Source organism: Triturus cristatus, chromosome 1_2 (assembly GCF_964204655.1).
Source record: "Triturus cristatus chromosome 1_2, aTriCri1.1, whole genome shotgun sequence".
NCBI classification, from domain to species: Eukaryota; Metazoa; Chordata; class Amphibia; order Caudata; family Salamandridae; genus Triturus; species Triturus cristatus.
The window spans coordinates 711,434,493-711,439,677 of NC_140580.1; the positions used below are offsets into that span (position 1 = coordinate 711,434,493).

General features: G+C 45.7%; 1 long non-coding RNA gene across 1 annotated transcript; it reads right to left on the reverse strand.

Moving 5' to 3' along the window:
- Positions 1–615: 615 nt before the first annotated feature.
- On the reverse strand, positions 616–4,895 carry LOC146867878 (uncharacterized). Its single transcript, XR_014966158.1, has 3 exons — positions 3,477–4,895; positions 1,925–2,035; positions 616–978 (listed from the first exon to the last, which is right to left on the reverse strand). It is a non-coding gene; the product is annotated as an uncharacterized LOC146867878 (long non-coding RNA).
- Positions 4,896–5,185: the final 290 nt, after the last annotated feature.

Below are 5,185 nucleotides of genomic sequence, written 5' to 3' on the forward strand. Positions count from 1 at the left end.
TGAGCATATAATTGTTGCTCGGTAAATTCTGTGATGTACTTCATTCAACTACTCCTCTAACAGTCTCTCAAAGGCGATTGACTATCTCCTTTTCTTTTTTTGGAAATGCTGCTACCCTGCCAGTGTATACTACTACTATACTACCACCACCACCCCAATCATGGCATGTATGAAAAAGGAAACCATCTTCACCATGCAGCCAGTGCTGTGCCACAGTTGGACATAAACATCAAGCACCGGTAAGAGAGAAGTTTGGGGGAGGCAGAATCAATAATGGACATGTTGTCAATGATGTCAGTTTCAAACACCACTCCAAAGAATGCATAGTAGGACCAGTCAATGAGTGAGGTGTGTCGCATCTATCTGTTTGTGTCTTATACAGTCAGCAAATTATTGAAATCAAACACACGCTATGGGCGGCCATGCACCAGCAAAGAAACAGTGTGATGTAAAACAGTTACCCCACCTACAAAACATTAACAACATTGCATGTAACATAGAAAAATATATTTAATTGACCCTAACAAATAAACTAAACCCACAAAAGCTGACCCACCCCCCTCCCTAACCCCAACGACTGTCCATAGAAATAGAGAACGCCCAAACGAGTGAGGAAACAAACAGGAATTAAAAAAGGGGCAGTGACAGGGACTAACTGGTGGGGCGGGACTGGAGGAGGACACGAATCTGGTCCTCTAAATGGGCGACGCGGCGTCTAAGGCCGCGGCAGTTGCAACCACAGTGGGGGGGGGGCACCGGAGATGGCACGGTGGCGGCGGGCAGCCGCCAGACGGTGGCGCCGTACCGCTGGAGGGCGGTGGCTGGGGCCCGGGGCACTGGAGGAGGCTTCAATTGCTGCTGCACTCTCCTCCTCCTCCTCGGCTAGGACCACCAGCCGCCGGTATTCCTGCTGGATTGCCTCCAGCTTCCGGCGCCGTGCCTTGGCGGCCAACTCCTTCCGGTTGATTTTCGGAGTAGCTGTGTATCAAAAAGAAAAAAACAAGACAATTGTAAAATATAGTCTTAATAAAACAGTAGGACAAGGTAATTATTTATACACATAGTGGCATGGTAGAGTAGCACTATAAAATAAAGCACAGTAGTACATAACATTTTAAATGTCGCCCGTCCTTCTTCCTTCCACCTGTCTTACACTTTTTAGTTGAACAGTGCACCAGGTGCTCTTCTCCATAAAACTTTCAAAGCGGAGTTGAAATCAGATAGATGAGGCCATTGGTTACTCAATACTCTGGCTCCTAGTCCTATACCAATTAAAGGGAATTCTAGTCTTCTAGTTCACTCTTCAAACGTCCCCAAGAACTCATACTTACTTACGACATCGGATAGCGGGCGGACTTTGTCCGCCCGCCATCCGACTGCTAAAAAGGGTGGGGGTCCCGTGGGGACAATTAATTAGGATGATGCGCCCGGCACAGTGACGCTGAAAGCAATGCTAAAATGTTGTGCTGCTTTTCCAAGCACAACATGACGGGCCTCGCACGGAGCCTGTCACGTTTTGCTTTGAAAGTCGGGGGGTACCATAGCATCGGTAGGTACCCTCCATGGGGGCCCCCAAGCATACTCTGCAATGTGTGCATGCCTTTCCGTGGCGGACGGTAATGCCGCCACGCAAAGGCATTCCAAAATGCAGATTATATGGCTGCCGGTGTGGTGAGAGAGACACCACCGCCATATTGAACCCTTTTCCGCCTAGACATGTCTGAATATTTTCTACAGGGATGGCGGGAGGTTTGCCCCTGCTGTGACGGCAGTGAATTCCAGCCAGCCCGGCGGGGGCAATACGCCCACCATCCTAATGGGGCCCTAATTCACAACTTTACAGTATACATATACATACAGTACACCTTTGCAGTGAGTGTGCTGTCAAGTTCAACAATAGTTAAAGATTATGAATCTAACTTACCACCGCCTGCCACTGGTGCTGCCACTCCCCCTCCGTTGCTATCTGCAACTGCCGCATCCTCGCCCTCTGCGTCGCCTTCGCTGGCCCCAGCAATGGTGGTCGGTAGTGCGCCTAGAAAACATTACACATTTATTAGGCAACATATACACCTCCCCCCTATTGATCAGTAGCAAGGTTGAAAAATGAGTTAATACTAACATAAATCACTAGTACAAATCAGGTAGTAGTAGAGTAGACACTAAGTTATATGATCATTGTAGCATTTGCTTGATTAGCCCTAGCCATGCACATGTGACGTTACCTTTACCTTGCAGCTTCTTAAGACACCTTTGAGCCCACATGACCTGCCTCACACTGCTACTGTCTAGTCTACGCGCTGCGTACAGGCGGTCAACAAACATTAACAAGCCACTTTTTTAGGAAGAACTGGTGTACTACTGTTACTGTTAGTCCATATTGCTTATCCATAGATGCTACACTTTTTGGCACGGCTGAGAAATGCTTGCAAGTTGCAATATACTAACGCACACCATTTCCTTTTTTCGCATTACAGACGCAAGATTCGCTTCTACGAACCAGAGCTTCTGAACGATGCACCAACTACCAGTACTAGGTTCTTCTGAGGTGAGGGGTCCCTTCACTCACATCTTCATTTATAAATGTATATAAACTAAATTGCTATGGGATGGTGGTGCTGCCTTCCACCACTTCAGTTATCATGATTTAATTCCCAACTGTATTAGTGTAACAATGTATTTTGTTTTAATGTTATTGATTTGCCGGTTGGTGCTGCTAAGATAACAGTGTACAGACCTTCTCAAATTGAAATAAAAATTTTAAACTTACATAGACTTTGTGGTATTTGGTGTGGAGTGGACTAACTTACACGATTGAGCAAATTAAAGTAAGGGTGTGCATGTGAATTGCTTCCACGACAGAGGTTGGGTGTGTTAATGTTCTGGGTTGTCTACTTGTTGGTTGTCTTGGGGGGAGGGTTCCGAGACCTAATAGGTATGACAAGACAGTACTATAGTCAAGCAGTGGAATTGTGGTGGGTGCGGAATTTCTGATTGAGGTGTGCAAGGAAGGTCCAACCTACCATCACCAACATCCTATTTTCTGGTGCAAATGTATGTGCAAGATCCCTACAACAGTTGTATGTCCTATAGGGTATCATATCAAAATATTAAGAAATCTGGTAGGGCTGTTGCTGTGAATTTTCAAAGCCTAAACATCAACAAGAGTAAAAAGTAGTACAAGACAACGACCCAACGGATTGTACGAGCTACTGGTGAATATGAGTTTTATATTACAACCTTTCACAAAGAGTGGCACTGGGCAAGACTAGCTACTACAGTACAGACAGACAGACTGATAGTATGTAGTAGTACTCAGTCATCATAGCGGAGGCAGGGATAAGCTTTTTGAAACCGTACAGATCGAAGGATAATTGGTGGTAAAAAATAGCATTTGGAAACACACTATAGTTCGGGAGAAATGGGGCAGTAAAAGTTATGGAATAAGAAATATTATTAAAAACAAGAAGACTTACTGGGGCCAGCAGAGGAGCCCTCAGCGGTGTCCTCCTCGTGGTGTTCCTGTCCCGCCGACTGCCCAGTCCCTGCCCGTCTGCCCCTGGGTGCTGATGAACAGGAAAGATATAAGAAAGACAAACATTGATGGATGGTGTCAACTTAAGCAAATACAATTTTTTTCAACAACGGTCAAAAAACACTAATGTAAACAATTGCAATAACTACATTGACCGATCTCATCTGGTCAACATGTAATATCGGGGGATTCGCAGTTCGACTACTTAAGTTACTATTTATCAACAGTAATCCATTCTTCCATTCTGATTCCAGAAAACTAAGTTACAAGTAAGCCTAAGTATTAGTACAACCTACCACCCAACCTAGCCCACCTATTCCAGGCATGCCAATTGTACATTAAGTATGCATTTCGACTGTATTCCTCAACAATGTGTATGATCCAATCATGGAGGACACATTAACATGACTACATTTTTTGTATATACACAATTTTGGTTTGATTGATGCTCATCTGCTACTGCTAAGTAACTGCAAAGCCTACCTCCACTCATTGAACAAACTAGAAAGGTTCTAAAGACTGGCGTACTAGCAGCACGTCACGTAACTGAGTGAGGGGGCATCACGCATACCACTAACCAATTAGAAGCTCATACAAAGTACCTAAACCTATGTATCAATCCGCCCCTATCTATTAGTGACAGGACAAAGTAAGGAGTGGACATGAGTCACTGTAGCATTACGTAACTTAATTTCTCTAAAATAAACTCGTAAAGAATCACGCTAAGCAAGCGCAAACGCAAAGCTGCAAACAAGTAAGATTAGTAGTAGCGCAGAAGAGCACCTGTGTCATAATCACAGAAGACTTTTAAACATTATTAACCTGGAATGTATTGCAAGCAGCAACATTCTATCTGGTTGGAAGGAAAAAAAGATATTCGCAATATATAACATAGAGCAGAAGAACAGACACAAAGTTGTAATAATTAAATAGGTACTCACCAAGCCCCGGGACCTCCACTCCTAGCAGGTCCAGCAGGTCCTGCTCACGGTCCAGGATGTCGGACCACCGGTGCGTCAGCTGTGCCTGGGTGCGCCGGACCCCAGAGATGCGAGACACTGCCCGGCGCACCTTCCCCCACCGCTGCCGACGCTCCCGGAGGCCGTACCCGGACCCAGGCCTGCCACCTGCTGCCAGGGTTGAGGGGAGGTGGCGCTGCACAAAGAAAATTAGTGCAGCCAACTCCGCCTCCCCAAATAAGGCCCGTGCATGCACCCCTTGTGGGCGCCGCCTTCCGCAAGGAAGGCGGTCGCGGCTCTGGCTGCGCCGGCGAACAGCCCTGCCCTTGGACATGGTTCTGGGGACGGGGCGGGAAAGAAAAGGTAAAATAAATAAAGGAGTAAAGGAAATAAATAGCAGGCAATACAAAGAGAAAAAGTAGCTAAAAAACAAAAAAAAAGGTACACAAAAACCAAAAATATAGAGGCAGGAAAATAGTTAGAGAAATAATAAGTAATAAAGATCCGAAAAAAGTGGCTATAAACAAAGGATTGAAAAGATTTAGGGAGGATTGAAAATCAGGCCCCAGAACCATGCAATAGAGTGGAAAACAAGATGGCCGCGCCCGTTGCGACCACGTGGGCAAGTTCGCGCGATATTTTCTCCCTGAGCAAGCAAAAAGCAACGCGATCAAGTAAAAGCGATCGCGAA